This window comes from Coenobita brevimanus, chromosome 10 (assembly GCF_032717465.1).
Source record: "Coenobita brevimanus isolate Jiangsu-jjx chromosome 10, ASM3271746v2, whole genome shotgun sequence".
NCBI lineage: Eukaryota > Metazoa > Arthropoda > Malacostraca > Decapoda > Coenobitidae > Coenobita > Coenobita brevimanus.
The window spans coordinates 3,043,369-3,060,206 of record NC_136963.1 but is presented as its reverse complement, the minus strand read 5'-3'; the positions used below and the strand labels follow the sequence as shown (position 1 = coordinate 3,060,206).

The window sequence follows — 16,838 nt, the reverse complement described above, 5'->3', positions numbered from 1 at the left end:
AATTCCTGCTAATCATTGTCTAGAGTGGAAAAAAAAAATGTCTTTATTCAGAACAATGGAATAGGGTACATGTTCTCTTTGCATCCTACGCAGGACACATACTAGAATGGCACACAGTAGACTGCATACCTCCGCCAACGCCCTATCTTGCAATGTTAAAGAAAGTGAAAAAAAATCCTGGATCCGCATCTTTATTCGGATCCGCACCAAAATTTAATGAAGAGTATTCTGAGCCAAGGTCCAGTCTTCTACCAAGTTTCGTGGAAATCCGTCCAGTAGTTCTTGTGTAATCTTGCTCACACACCAACCAACAAACAAACAAACGGACGGGGGTGAAAACAACCCCCTGGGCGGAGGTAACAAGCAGGAAATTTGATGTGTGTCTTTGGCTTTTCGGATGCAAATGTGTTAAAAATTTCTTTTCTTATACATTATTAGACTTTATTTGTATCTGATGTTTTATGACCTCGATGGAGTCACCCTAAAATTGAATATCTTAGCTGGAGTCACCATAAAACTGAAAGTCTGTAACTGCTGATAAAACAAACCTCAGTGAATCACTAAATAACAACATTCCAAACCTGAAGGCAGCTAAGGAAGCTCCCTAACACCTTTTCTTGAGCGGTTTATTTTATTACACCTTACTCTTCTCTTCTGCATTATATAAATCCTTCTTTTATCGCCATACTCTGTATCAACAATGCACAAAATAATATTAACCATTCGTATCCATAAATAAATCGCTAAGGAAGTGGTGTTAAGGTTTTTTCTTAACCAGTGAGAAAACGAGCATAGGAATAAGAGTGATATGAGTTTGGTTTTGTGAGGGCAGGGAACGTCTGATATTTCCCACGGCATCTTAATTCGTGTTTAATTATACAACCAGGCTGGAATTTTTGCCTTACTTATTTAATGGAAAAGGTGAGTGGGAAGGCAAGAGGTCGCCAGGTGCAACAAGCAGTAGTGGCGACCTTTGCTGTAAAATATCAAGTGCTATTACTGTTACAGTGCTAAACAATTTGTAGGAACACTGTAGTGCAAGCTGAACCAAACACACATACAGATCCTGTGAAGTATGAAGGTAAATATAAATACTGCTTAACTCCATCAGCCAGATGAAGTAGTTTTATAAAATTCCTAATAATTCCAGGCACTAATACTCAACACACCAGCTCACTTAAGGTCCTTCTTAAGTTAAAAATAATCTCCTGGTGTATCTTGAGAAAAAAATATAAGTTGTTGTTGTAGTAAGGGAGCGCAGAACAAAACTTGGAAGTGATGGACAGGAGAAATACTGTACTTTATTCCTGTCTAACTGGATCTGGTAAATTCCTCACACGAAGCTCCCAGGATCGACAAATATGACAATAAAACATCAGTGGACGATGAACGTAAGTAAAAAAATATCCACATTTAGTGAGTGGCAATGGAATACAAGGCTTTAGGGATGAAAATTAATATATACCTGAGCAATTAAACTGTGAGTCAGGCCAAAAGCGTTAAATATGCAATCCATCAAATTAAATCCACTTATTGTTACTGCTATCGTATCGAAGTATTTTATCCTGTAATTAGAGTTTGTTAGTGCAGGATGAACAAGATACATGGGGAGTTTGTTACGTGTCCATTCTTTGTCCCACCTGGAAATAGAAACCACAATTACGATGGAAAATACTGAAAAGTGTGTTTTTTGCATCTCAGTTCTTGTTTGACTGGTTCTGATTCCATATTGATGCTACCTGTAAATCTCTCTCTCTCTCTCTCTCTCTCTCTCTCTCTCATGGTCGGGACAACTCTAGCACTATTCCAACTAATGACAGATGACTTTATTCACCCGAGAGTAAGCCATAGGAACCTCAGAGTTAACCAGTCGCTCAATGTACTTATGAAAAAATCCATTTCATATAATTACACACGACCACATATCACCGACCTGCCTCGCTGTTCAATATAGATTTTATATGGAAATTATACAGAGGATGCGGCAACTCCCTTCACAAAATTATTGCTGTGTATGCGTACTTGACCAGAGAGAGAGAGAGAGAGAGAGAGAGAGAGAGACGTCCCCTGCATTACTGATCACTCGCATCAGTCTCTTTATAGGGCCCATATAGGAACTAATGACACTATTTCTCTCCACTTGTTTACAATCTCACATTTATTTATCGCTTTAAAATGTCAAGAGTTAAATACCCGTGTAAGTCAAGAGCTGTGAAAATAATGAAAAGATCTGGATGAAATAATTAACATCAGATTCGACTATTTATTATCTTAGCTTCGGACTCTCCTTGATTCTTTTCTCACCTTTAGATTTGTGTGTGTGTGTGTGTGTGTGTGTGTGTGTGTGTGTGTGTGTGTGTGTGTGTGTGTGTTTTCTTCCCACCTTCAGTGTCTCCTTGAGTCTTGCTTACCATATACTCCATTCCTCTCTCACCATCAGGCTCCTTCATATATATCTCACCTTCAGAGTTCATGATTCTTGTATACCTTCACACACTGTTCTTGATTCATATTTTATCCTCATCTCTAAAACTCTTGATTCCTCTTTCACATCCAACCTCTGTTCCTCCTGCACCTTTAGATTTCATTCTTCTTCTCTCGTTTTTAATCTCTCCTCGATTCTTCTCAAACTTTCAGACACCTTAAGTCATCTCCCACCTCCAGATTATTTTATTCTCTCGTCTGCAGCCTCTCCCTCACTCCTCATCTTCAGCATCATCTCGATTACCTCTCAATTTCTCCTCAATTCTTCTTGCATCCACAGTCTCTCATCTTCAGCCACCCTCGATTTCTCTCATCTCCAGCCTTTCCTTGACTCATTTCCTCAAGCTACTCATCCATCCTTCTCTCGCTGAAAGAATTGTCTTGATTTTCTTTTATCTTTAATTTCATCATTCTTCTCCACAAGTCTCTGTTCCTTTCTTTCTCTTCTTGATTCTGCTGTCTGTCTGCTTGTCTGTCTTTCTCTGCCTCTATCTGCCTGTCTGTCTGTCTTTCTGTCTCTATCTGTATTTCTGTCTGTCTCATACTCTCCTGCCTCCCACACCATCTCACTCTCCTCGCCTCTGATATAGCCTATTCAGTCTTATCTTAATGGCTTTTCTCACATCACCACTTGGCCACTTTAATTACAAGTGTGGAAATAAGTGGTAGACCAAGCATCCCACCACACCACCCACTAGCACTATTAATATCTCTAATTACGCCTGAAGGACAGATGAAATTATGTTATTGTTAGTGACTGATACTGTAGTGAAAATTATTGTGTGTGTGTGTGTGTGTGTGTGTGTGTGTGTGTGTGTGTGTGTGTGTGTGTGTGTGTGTGTGTGTGTGTGTGTGTGTGTGTGTGTGTGTGTGTCCTTATCTTAATATATATTCTCATATTCATGAAACAGGGTCGTCAGTACTTAGCTGAAACTGAAATAGGAACCTTAATTGTAAAGTGACGGTTGTGTGTTGTATTCCTGGAGAAATATTTGTCGTGTGCTTTGCTTTCCAGGCCCAGGGCAGGGATAGGCAAATGGTGTGTATATGTGCTAAGGATATCTTTGTAGTTTTGTGCGTTGTTTTTGACGAACATTGCAAACTAGGGCTTGTATTCTCGTTGGGTAAGGAAGTTCCCTAACACCTCTTCCTTAGTGACTTATTTTTCGATATGGCCGGTTAATATCCTTTTGAACGAGATTTATGTAGAGGATGTCGATAATGGAAGGATTTCTATAACACGAAAGAGTACAGAATGGTGTAATTAACAAAATTAATAGCTTAGAAAAGGTGTTACGGAGCTTCCTTAACCGACGAGAATACGGGCTAATGTGTATAACGAAATTCATTAGTCTCACTCCTCGTCCTTCGGGTTTGTAGCCTTTCGGGAAAAAATCCTTCATGAGGAGGGATGGAACAAGTGTCTGTGGTATATCTAGTGGCTTGATATGGCGTCTGGGAAGCAGGTGTGGTAAAGGTGTGGTAAAGTAGAGGTGTGGTAGTGTACAGGTGTGGTAAAGTAAAGGTGTGGTAAAGGTGTGGTAAAGTACAGGTGTTGTAGAGGTGTAGTAAAGGTGTGGTAAGTAAAGGTGTGGTAAAGTAAAGGTGTAGTAAAGTAAAGGTGTGGTAAGTAAAGGTGTGGTAAAGTAAAGGTGTGATAAAGGTGTGGTAAAGATGTGGTAAAGTAAAGGTGTGGTAAAGTACAGGTGTGGTAAAGTATAGGTGTGGTAAAGTATAGGTGTAGTAAAGTAAAGGTGTGGTAAAGTATAGGTGTAGTAAAGTAAAGGTGTGGTAAAGTAAAGGTGTGGTAAAGTAAAGGTGTGGTAAAGGTGTGATAAAGTAAAGATGTGGTAAACTAAAGGTGTGGTAAAGGTGTGGTAAAGTAAAGGTGTGGTAAAGGTGTGGTAAAGTACATTTGTGGTAAAGTACAGGTGTGGTAAAGTAAAGGTTTGGTAAAGGTGTGGTAAAGTACAGGTGTGGTAAAGTAAAGGTGTGGTAAAGTACAGGTGTGGTAAAGTACAGGTGTGGTAAAGTAAAGGTGTGGTAAAGTAAAGGTGTGGTAAAGTAAAGGTGTGGTAAAGGTGTGGTAAAGTAAATAAGCAGGTGTGGTAAAGTACAGGTGTGACAAAGTACAGGTGTGGTAAAGTAAAGGTTTGGTAAAGGTGTGGTAGAAGTACAGGTGTGGTAAAGTACAGGTGTGATAAAATAAAGTACAGGTGTGGTAAAGTACAGGTGTGGTAAAGTAAAGGTGTGGTAAAGGTGTGGTAAAGTACATTTGTGGTAAAGTACAGGTGTGGTAAAGTAAAGGTGTGGTAAAGTAAAGGTGTGGTAAAGTACAGGTGTGGTAAAGTAAAGGTGTGGTAAAGTAAAGGTGTGGTAAAGTACAGGTGTGGTAAAGTACAGGTGTGGTAAAGTAAAGGTGTGGTAAAGTAAAGGTGTGGTAAAGTAAAGGTGTGGTAAAGTACAGGTGTGGTAAAGTACAGGTGTGGTAAAGTAAAGGTGTGGTAAAGTAAAGGTGTGGTAAAATAAAGTTTGGGAAGCAGGTGTGGTAAAGTACGGGATTTGGCAGACTAGAGGAGGGGGTTGGAATATTTGAAGCCATTCCTGTGCTAACTAACCTAAGTCGTATTGCACATCCTGTATTACTGATGCCAAATACCTGGGACAGCATCTTAGCTTGGGCAGGCTGGAGGGTAAGGTTGAAATGAGAGAGAGAGAGAGAGAGAGAGAGAGAGAGAGAGAGAGAGAGAGAGAGAGAGAGAGTATAAGTAAGGAAGACTGATTATTAAGTCGTATACCAACTCTCAGCTGAATAAAATTGTCCGCCAGTTCTTGTAATAAAGCACTGGAGTTGTTCCCACCACATCCCAAACATCCATTTCCATTGCTCTACCACAGTACCACACCAAGCACCACAAAACCATCTCACTACCTCAACAGCTACTACGCACAGTACCACCTTAACCATCAATTCACCACAGTACTACCACACCAACCACAACAGCAACCTACCACACTTCCGTGGCTCTACCCCAGTACCACACCAGACACCACATCAACCCTCTCACTACCAGAACCACGTCAGTACCACTCAACCACCAAACTGCCACAACACCACCACACTTCCCCACAACAATACCACATTTGGGGTGGTGTTCTAGTTGGTATTAGATGCTCCTTTGCACCTGCTCCTTACCGATTCATTCTGTAGATTTCATCTCAGTATCGTTTTGTATTATTATTGAGGCAAATAATATAGGTGTCGGAGATATAGAATAAACTACCAAAGAATATCATGGTGTAATACTCAGACTAAATCGCTACAGAAGAAGTGTTAGGAATCCTCCCGTGTCACACACAATACGACCATCATTACCACACAGCCAAACCACCCCAACCTCACCAGCACAACGCCAGCACCACACTACCACACAACCACCACATGCCACCACACCCACACACTCAGCATCACGTCAACACCACACTACCACACAACCACCACATGCCAACACACCCGCACACTCAGCATCACGTCAGCACCACACCACCACACAACCACCACATACCACCACACCCACACACCCAGCAGGGCCCAGCAATGCACCATTCAGCAGTACAATAGTTCATTTGGCCGTTGTGGTGTGTACAGAGGACAGGGGACAATGCTGGCGGCTCCTATATCTTAGCGGTTTACCTCCCTGCCTAACACGTCTTCCTTACCGATTTATTTTTGGTTACGGCTGGCTAATATAATTTTATACGTTATTTATGCAGAGTATGATGATAATTTAGGGTAGCTCTACATCGAGTGGCAAGCCAAATGATTTCCTGTAAACCAGGAAGGAATTTACAAAGCTGGGTGGTAACCTTATAACCAACCGACAAGTGTTCCCTATGTGACAACAAGTGGGTTGGCAGAGGGTTAGTGCCCCTCCCCGGAAAACAACTAACTAAAAATACGAACAAGAAGCCTCAGACCAGGCTGACCAAAAGATGACGACTAAGGACCGAACAAAGGATGGCGACGTGGAATGTAAGGGGAGCAAATGATGGGGTGAAAGAGAAAGAGGTGGTCCAGGTGCTTGAGGGTGCGAAAGTGGATGTGTGTGGATTAACTGAAACTAAATGGCAAAGTGTGAGAGAATGGGAGTATGGATGGGGTATATGTGCACGAGTAGGTGAGAATGAGAGGGTAAAAGGACTGTGTATTGCTGTGAGTAACAGATGGAAGGAGAATATAAGAGAGTATGGATCAGTTGGCTCAAGGATTGTGTGGGTGAGACTGAAAGTTGGACTACAAATGTGAGCGACTGTGTGTGTCTATGCATCAACGCAAGATCGTGCAAGGAGAGTGAGAGAAGAGTTCTGGACAAATGTAGAAGTGTGCATGGAAAAGTCTGAAAGGAATGAGAGAGTGTTTTTGATTGGTGATATGAATGGTAAAGTAGGGAATGTGAAGGTGGATGAAGTAGTTGAAGTGTGGGGTGTGCCTGTTGAGATAGATGAGAATGGCAGTGCTTTAGATGACATTTGTGTCAGCAGGGGGGTTGTTGATAGCCAATACCCTCTTCAGGCACAAAATGATTCGCAGGTATACATGGCGAGTGATGAGAAGGGTGGGTGGTGAATTGAATGAGAGGAAGGCAATGATTGATTATGTGTGTGTGGATGAAAGGATGCGAAGGTGTGTAATGGATGCAAGAGCATATAGAGGTTGGGGGAGTGGACTTTCTGACCACTACTTGGTGGTGGTCAGAATCAAGGTCCAAGTAAAATGGAGAAATAGAAGAAGGGAAGGACGGGAGGAAGGAGTAGATGCAAGGAGAGTGGAATGGCTACAAGAGGATGAGAGAAAGGCAGACTATGAGAGAGAAGTGGAGGAATGATTGGTAAATATGAATTGGAGTAGGTGGGGGACGTGGTAGGTGTGTGCAAGATATTCACGGAAGAAATATGTGCAGCATGTGAGGTGGTGTGTGTGGTGAAGAGAAAACGAAACGGGGTGCAAGAAACAGCATCGTGAAATGAAGAGGTGAGGCAGGCTGTGGCAGAAAAGAAGAATGCATATAATGACTGAATGAGAAACAGGGGCGTTGAAGAAGTTGAGAGACGGAAGAGAGAATTATATGTAGAAAGGAAGTGAGAGGTGAAAAGATTAGTAGGAGAGAGTAAGAAAAGAATGGACAAGGAATCTGGAAGGAATTTGAGTGTAAAGTGGAGCAACTGTAAGAAAATGTTCTGGAAAGAGGTAAAGGCAGTTAGACAGGGATGGCAATGAAGTTAGTAGGGGATTGAAAGATAAAAATGGTAAATTACTAGTGGAGGAGGGAGAATAAGTGAGCAGTTGGAGAGAACACATTAAGGAAGTGTTGAACATAGAGAATTAAAATAATGCAAGTATAAGTGGCTAGGGAATGGCTGGGAGAAGGAGGGGGGTGAGAAGACAGGAAGAAATTAGTAGGATGGAAGTTGTGGAAGCAATGAAGAAAGTAAAAAAGGGGAATGCCCCAGGAACTGAAGGAGTGTGTGGTGAAATGCTGAAGCATTAGGGAGATAGTAGTAGAATGGATGTAGAAGATGTGCAGATTCGCCTGGGAGGAAGGTAGAGTCCCGGAGGATTGGAAATCAGGTATAATTATTCCCTTGTACAAAGGGAAAGGGGAAAAAGAAGTGTGTGATACTCATAGAGGCATTTGTCTTCTAAATGTAGTACGAGAAAGTATATGGTAGGATACTTATTGACAGAGTTAGGGAAATAACAGAGGAATTATTTGGAGAAGAGCAGGGAGGTTTTAGGAATGGAAGAGGTAGTGTAGATCAGATAGTCATTCCTAGATCTTTAGTGGAGAAGTTTCTAGAGAAGGGAAAGAACTTGTATGCGGCCTTCATGGATTTAGAGAAAGCATATGATACGGTGGATACACAAGGGTTGTGGAAAGTATTAAGAATATATGGAGTTGTGGGGAAGTTGTTGAAGGCTGTGAAGAGTATGTATGAGGATGCTATGGCTGCAGTGCATGTAGATAGTGAACTGAGTGAATTTTTCTATTTGAAGTTTGGGCTGAAACAGGGAAGTGTCATGTCTCCATTGTTGTTCGATCTGTACATGGATAGGGTTATAAAAGAGATACAAGGTATAGCAGTGGATGTTGGAATGGCCCTAATGAGAGGGGGCAGTGTTTGGAAACTCCCTGTACTGTTGTTTGCAGATGATACTGTGTTGTTAAGTGAAGACGAGGAGGAGCTGCAAGGCTTGGTGGATGAGTGTGGGAGAGTGTGTAAGAAACGGAATGTAAAGGTGAATGTAGGGAAGAGTAAAATGATGGTCTCTGAGAGAGGTAAAGTCAGTGAATGTACAGTAAGGTTGGATGATGAGGAAATGGTAAATGTGAGTACGTTTAAGTACTTGGGTAGTGCGATGAGTAAGGATGGAAGTTTGGAGGGTGAAATGCTTGAAAGGGTACAACAAGGAAGAAAGGTTGCTGGTTCCTTGAAAGTAGTGTGATACCAACTCTAACGTATGGAAGTGAAGCTTGGAGGTTGTTGGAAGGACACAAGTCAAGAGTGAGAGCTGTGGAAATGAGTTGAGAGGAACATGTGGAGTCACATGGACAGACAGATTGACAAATGAGGATGTGAAGGAGCGTTGTGGTGTGGATATGGATGTGATAGGAAGCGTTAGGAGAAACATACTGGGGTGGTTTGGCCATGTGGAGAGGATGGAGAGTGAGAGACTGACGAGGAGAGTGTATGTGAATGAGGTGGAGGGGGAGAGGGGGAGGGGGAGGTCAAGGATGAGATGGAGGGATGGAGTGGAGAGGTATATGAGACAGGGGGGGGGGGTGAGTTGGGAACAGGGCAGTGAAACGGCAGGGGACAGGGCGACACGGAGGCGATTTGTTTGTGGCCACCCCGTGTGGGATTGAGGAGTCTGGCAATAGATAGACAGATAGATAGATGATGATATTTGAATGATTTAAGTAACAGACGAGGAAGGCAAGGTGTTGTAAAATAAATCGCTTAAGAAGAGGCGTTAGGTAACTTCCTTAACCAACTAAAATATGAGCCATAGTTGACTCCCACAGTGTATAAACAGCTTGTCCTTAAAGTAACTGTTATTCTTGGGGAAGATTAGGACTACAAATAAATACCTTGTCTACCTAAAGACTTTCATGTGGTCCATACCCACTGATCAAAACTTTCTTCATTGGTGGTTATTATTTTAGGGAAAAGGTAGGATTTAGAAAAAACTGTCTGTCTTAATAATCCACGTGAAGTTGTTAGGCACTAATCAAATCCTTTCTTCATCTTATTAATCAAAGACTTTCTTCATCTTATTAATCAAAGACTTTCTTCATCTTATTAATCAAGGACTTTCTTCATCTTATTAATCAAGGACTTGCTTCTTCATCTTACTAATCAAAATCTTTCTTCTTCGTATTTCTTAGCAGTGAAAATAACTGAAAAAATGAATCCCAGCCAAATGATCTTTCAATTACACTCTGTCTTTCTTGGTTAATTGTCCTGTCGTTCAGATGGCATACAGCATTCTATATTTCATTTCTGTCATCTCCACACGTTTTATTCGGCATTGGAGAGACTTTTCGCATGGAAGGGTTAGACACAGCCTCCATTATCCATCCATCTAATGTCAGGCACCTTAAACCAGTAAGGGATGGCCACAAACACATCGCTTTCGTGTCACCCTGTCCCTCGCCATTTCATTGTCCTCTTCCCAGCTCACACTCCCTCTCTCATATACCTCTTCACTCCTTCATTAACCTCGTGACTAATTAGGTCCTGTCTTGAGGTGAACAGTGCCATATGGCAGTAGCAAGGAGGCAGGCTCGCTTGACATAAATGTTTTCTGAGTAACAGTATATATTGTTTGGATATTGACTTTGAGCCCTATGATATGCTACTTTTCTCAGATGTGTGTGTGTGTGTGTGTGTGTGTGTGTGTGTGTGTGTGTGTGTGTGTGTGTGTGTGTGTGTGTGTGTGTGTGTGTGTGTGTGTGTGTGTGTGTGTGTGTGTGTGTGTGTGTGTGTGTGTGTGTGTGTGTGTGTGTGTGTGTGTGTGTGTGTGTGTGTGTGTGTGTGTGTGTGTGTGTGTGTGTGTGTGTGTGTGTGTGTGTGTGTGTGTGTGTGTGTGTGTGTGTGTAAGACTGACAATAAAAGTACCCAAACATTCAGATACTGAGATCGTTTTTCATTTTTGGTTGTTAACAGATTTGGGTAAAAAAGACTCTGCCTACAGATTTCTTGGATGGCTAGGGGATGAACCCGGGGCCACTCGGTTGCGGGCCTGTTCTGTTTACAACCACATCACCACCACCTCCTCAGTTCTGTCCTTTCTTGGCTGTTACAACTTAGCAACCTTCTTCAGTCAACCCAAGTCGCACTCCCTCATATACCATTCCCTTTCATATTTACCTCAATTCTCCCGTTCTAAGTGCCTCCATCGCTACTCATCTCAGCCCTTCCACCCATCCAAAACACACTGCCTCATGTACCATTTTATTCCATTCTAAGTCTCTTTATTTATCCCTCTCCCCCCTACCACTCCATTAGCCAACTCCCATACATTAATTAGTTTTATATGTACCAAGTTTGATTTGTCTCCTTTCCTGGTTTTTCTGTCTCCTTTGGGCCAACTTTCCTTCATTCTCCCTTGTAAGATTCCATAATAAGACACCAGCCTGGGAGTCTTGCTGGTTTATTTAGAGAGAGAGAGAGAGAGAGAGAGAGAGAGAGAGAGTCTAACGGTGAGTTACAACCTTAGTAACTTGAGATTTATTTCTCGTTTTTTTCTTCCTTCCTTCTCTTTTTGGTCACATTTTTTCTGTTTGAAAATTACTTAATTTCTTTTCCTCCATTTTTTACTCGATGTCCAGGATATAAATTTTTCTTCCTCTTTTATGTAAAGTAAAATTTAACTGCATCATTGACTGTTCCCTTTATATATATATATATATATATATATATATATATATATATATATATATATATATATATATATATATACACATATATATATTGTTACGGAACAGAGAAAGATAATGTACACTTCAAGTGAGAATACTAAAAATCACTACTGTCCCGTAAAGTTCCAGGTTCAAAACAAAAGAGTTAGGTAAAATTACAAGTTAAAGTTTAATGCCCAAACTAACAACAAAACATTCAGGACTCATAAGGATAATGTAATGGCAAATAAACAGGTTAAATATATGGTTAACTGCAATAGCCTCTATTAACACAAAATTAGCAAGAGTAAATTTATCTAAGTCAGCCCTGATAAAATGAGATACCAGATAATACTCAGTGAATGCCAGATAAATTATTACAGATACAAACTATTATCAAAAATGACTGACATAAAGAACCCCACACGAATTACAAAAACTTCACTAGGCCTACAAATTAAACTTATGCTATACAGTACAAGAAAAAATGCAACAACAGTTATACTCAAATTACACACAGCTGCTAGATGGTTGGAGACTTCTTGAGCACTCACAATAATAATATCTGTACAGGGGAGGACAGAGATGTGAACAAAATGAGGAGCAGATCTAAGTGGCAATGATGCAGAGATTGAGCTCATTATATAGGGGCTAGCAGAGCTTGATACAACTTGTAATAATGACGCGCAAATGAAGCGATGGGGACAAACGGTCGACAATCCCACACTGAATAACAGAAAGGACGACTTACTCTACTATAACGGTAGAAGGGTGGGACTGAGGCAGAACACGCTCGTGATCAAACATGCAGCAACTGTGCGTTAAAATTACACAAAGGATGATGAAATCATAGGCTATGTAACACCTCCCCACAAAGAAAAAAGAAATTTACAAAGGAAATTTCTTATTACTCTAAAACAATCTGTATATGGCATTACAGACCATGCAAAGGTCTTTCCTAATGTTACAAAAAATGATAATCTCCCTAGCACGTTCAGTCATAGGTACTTGCCAGTATCCCCCTAACAAATCAAACTTACTTATGTACCTAGCCTTTCCGATCTTGTCTATGCAATCTTCCACACGAGGAGAGAGGGTAAGTGTCTCTTTTGGTTATCTGATTAACACGTCTGTAGTCGATGCAAAGCCGCTGTGACCCACCTGGCTTAGGGACCAGAGTGACAGGAGAACTCCACTCGCTCTGACAGGGCTCAATCATCTTGTGGTCCAACAGGTAGCCAAGCTCCTTCTCGATGAGAGGAACTTTCACTGGGTTCACACGGTAAGGAGGCAATTTAATTGGCTTTGCGTCTTCAACATCGACATCATGCATAAACACAGTGGTTCTTCCTGGAGTGGCACGGAACACTTGCGGGTACTCCTGCAGTAATGCCGAAAACTCCTGCCTTTCCTTGGGTGGTAGATGAGAAAGCTTAGTCTGGAGATCATTCATGATATCAGGATTCTTCCCCAAACTATCACTCAGGCCCATACTGCATGGGAGAGCTTCACTTGCAGACTCGGGTGGAACAGCTACAGTGCAGACTGGATTATTTTCGTCCCGCCTGTGATATAACTTTAGCATGTTGATGTGACATAGTTGCTTGCTCTTTCTACGATCTGGTGTGGCGATGACATAGCTGACATCACTGAGTTTCTTCTCCACGAAATAAGGGCCACTAAACTTGGCTTGAAGAGGTTGCCCATGAACTGGTAGCAGAATCAAAACCTGATCTCGTGGCTGAAAGTGGCGTAACCTGGACTTCTTATCATACCAAGTCTTCATCTTCTCCTGAGCAGCTCCTAAATTCTCTCTCGCCAGCTGTAAAGCAGTGGACAGCCGTTCTTTGAACTTCATCACATACTCCAGCAGGTTGACGTCATCTTCCTCCGACAGCCAGCATTCCTTGAGTAACTTAAGGGGTCCTCTTACTTCATGGCCAAACAGTAGTTCAAAAGGTGAGAAGCCCAGTGATTCATTTGGAGATTCTCTTGCGGCAAACACAACGAATGGAAGACCTTTATCCCAGTCTGTCTGATGTTCCAAACAGTATTTCTTGAGCATCGATTTGAGTGTTTGATGATATCTCTCCAACGCTCCTTGGGTCTGGGGATGGTAAGCTGAAGACGTGATCTGGGTGATGCCCAACTCTTTCAGAGACTGCTTGAAAACGTTTGACATGAAATTACTTCCCCGGTCTGACTGCACCTCCTTGGGCAGACCAAACTTTGTGAAGAACCCTAGCACCTCCCCAACCACGTTCTTTGCTGAGATATTTCTAAGTGGAATGGCTTCAGGATAACGAGTAGCCATATCAATCAGGGTCAACACATAAGAAAATCCTGAAGAAGTCTTAGGAAGAGGGCCCACAATATCCACCAACACACGGGTGAAAGGCGCCTCAAAAGGAGGAATGGGAACTAGAGGTGCAACCTTTTCGGTTTGATTACACTTCCCCACAACTTGACAGGTGTGACAAGACTTACAATACCAGGAAACATCCCTGAAGATACCTGGCCAGTAGAAGTGTTTCAAAATGCGTGCCACAGTCTTCCTCACTCCAAGGTGTCCTGCCAAACTGGAATCATGAGCCACTCTAATGATATCCTGCCTACAAACAGGAGGGATGACAACTTGATGTACAACCTCCCATTCACAGTCGGCTGATGCTGTTGGGGGTCTCCACTTCCTCATAAGTACTCCTGACTTTACATAATAACAAGTAGAAGCACCAGCTGACTCTTCCTCACTGCAAGCAGAGTTAGCTAGACCTTTCAACTCAGGGTCAGCAACCTGCAACTCAACCAACTCTTGACGAGACAAATTATCAACACTACGGGGTACTGCCTCATCTGGTGAGTGGTCCAAATTAGCAAGAAAAGTGTCAGCTAGGATAACATCATCATCATCATTATCCTCTAAATCACCAGTAACTTTAGCCTTAGCCCTAGTGACAGCACATGCAGGGAACACATCAGGGACATCACAATCCTGGGACACAGCCACTGGCTCACTAGACAACTGAGGAGCTGGACACACTTGACTTCCACCAATATCATTTCCAAGTAAGAAAGTTACACCTGACATTGGGAGTGTCTCAACCAACCCAACCATAACAGAACCATTAACAAAACCAGACTCTAAATTCACTCTGCACAGAGGGACAGAGAAGTAATTATTTCCTACACCTTGTAAGATTACAGTTTCATCAGAGGAATTAACATTAGAGCCTAGAACACTGGTCAGCATAAGGGATTGGCAAGCACCTGTATCACGATATATTTTAACTGATTTCCTGTCATTACTGTCCAGAGGACTGACAAAACCATCAGACAGGAAATTAGCACATGAACTCTTGAGAGTGTCACCCACGTTACTGCTCAAAAGAGGAGCTCCATCATGAGAATTTAAGTTACCCCTCAAAGCAGGTTCAGTTAACTCAGTTAAAGAATTCTGGGAACTCTCAAGAGTGGACACTAGACCAATTGACTGAATATTTAAAGACTCCTTTTTGTTCACATCACGCTGTCTCCTGAAACATTTCTCCGTAGTATGACCAAGCTTACTACAATAAGTACATTTACTTTTCTGAAACCTAGAGGTGAAGCTGGTATTTACTTCCTGAGAAACATCATCTTTCTTCTCTTTCCTGTTACCTGTACTCTGAGTAGAGGCAACGTACTTACTCTCAGCTTTCCCTTTTTCTCTAGAATATCTCTTGTGAGTGAGAACATACTCATCAGCTAAAACTGCAGCATCAGACAAATTATCTATTCTTTTCTCATCAAGATATACAGTAGGCTTACATCTTTACTAATACACCTTTTGAAATCCTCCAGCAAAATCATCTGCTTAAATTTACCAAAATCAGAATCCATATTCTTAGAATTTAACCACTGCTCCAACAAATCTTCTTTGATTTTTGCATACTCAACATGGGATTGCTTATCTTGCTTGTAAGTTGTCCTAAATTTTACTCTATAAGCTTCAGGAACAAGCTCATAGGCCTTAAGAATCAAGCTCTTAACTACATCATAATTATCAGACTGATCCTGAGGCAAAGATGCATAAGTTACTTGAGCTTTACCGGTGAGAACAGTTTGAAGGAGTACTGTCCAATACTCCTTAGGCCAATTAAAACCTGTAGCTACCCTCTCAAACAACTGAAAATACTTTGTTAAATCAGATTCATTAAAAGGAGGGACAAGTTTAACATTTTTAGCCACATCAAAATCATCAGAGCTAGATGATCCAGTTCCACCTTGTTTCATGCGATACTCATGGTCTGCCTGAATCCTAGCAATTTCAACTTGTGCCTCAGCCTCCCTAGTACGGGCCTCCTGCAGGGCTAGCTGTAACTTAGCTAATTCAATCTGCGTTTGCTCATTTGGAGGAGTTACATTAAACAAGCTTTCATTAATCATGTCAACAATCTGATCTTTAGAATGATGAGAGCGAACAACAATTCCCAATTGTTGAGCAACAAGCTTAAGTTAATTCTTTGTTCTGTTTTCTATATCACACACTGTTTGCACATTTGACAAAAAATCTTTGGCTTCATCAAGTGTAGTAATAGTAGCCATCATGAATATATCACAGTCACAAAATATCAAACAATATCCTTATGATAATATCCTGAATATCCTGATGAGAGGTCGCCAAATTTATGTTACGGAACAGAGAAAGATAACGTACACTTTAAGTGAGAATGCTAAAAATCACTACTGTCCGTAAAGTTCCAGGTTCAAAACAAAAGAGTTAGGTAAAATTACAAGTTAAAGTTTAATGCTCAAACTAACAACAAAACATTCAGGACTCATAAGGATAATGTAATGGCAAATAAACAGGTTAAATATATGGTTAACTGCAATAGCCTCTATTAACACAAAATTAGCAAGAGTAAATTTATCTAAGTCAGCCCTGATAAAATGAGATACCAGATAATACTCAGTGAATGCAAGATAAATTATTACAGATACAAACTATTATCAAATGACATAAAGAACCCCACACGAATTACAAAAACTTCACTAGGCCTACAAATTAAACTTATGCTATACAGTACAAGAAAAAATGCAAGAACAGTTATACTCAAATTACACACAGCTGCTAGATGGTTGGAGACTTCTTGAGCACTCACAATAATAATATCTGTACAGGGGAGGACAGAGATGTGAACAAAATGAGGAGCAGATCTAAGTGGCAATGATGCAGAGATTGAGCTCATTATATAGGGGCTAGCAGAGCTTGATACAACTTGTAATAATGACGCGCAAATGAAGCGATGGGGACAAACGGTCGACAATCCCACACTGAATAACAGAAAGGACGACTTACTCTACTATAACGGTAGAAGGGGGGGACTGAGGCAGAACACGCTCGTGATCAAA

The 16,838-nt window shown here is 41.3% G+C and overlaps 1 pseudogene; it reads left to right on the top strand.

Annotated features, from left to right (window-relative positions):
• The first annotated feature begins 3,932 nt into the window (after positions 1-3,932).
• On the top strand, positions 3,933-4,896 carry LOC145410558 (uncharacterized; annotated as a pseudogene).
• The last annotated feature ends 11,942 nt before the right edge of the window (positions 4,897-16,838 follow it).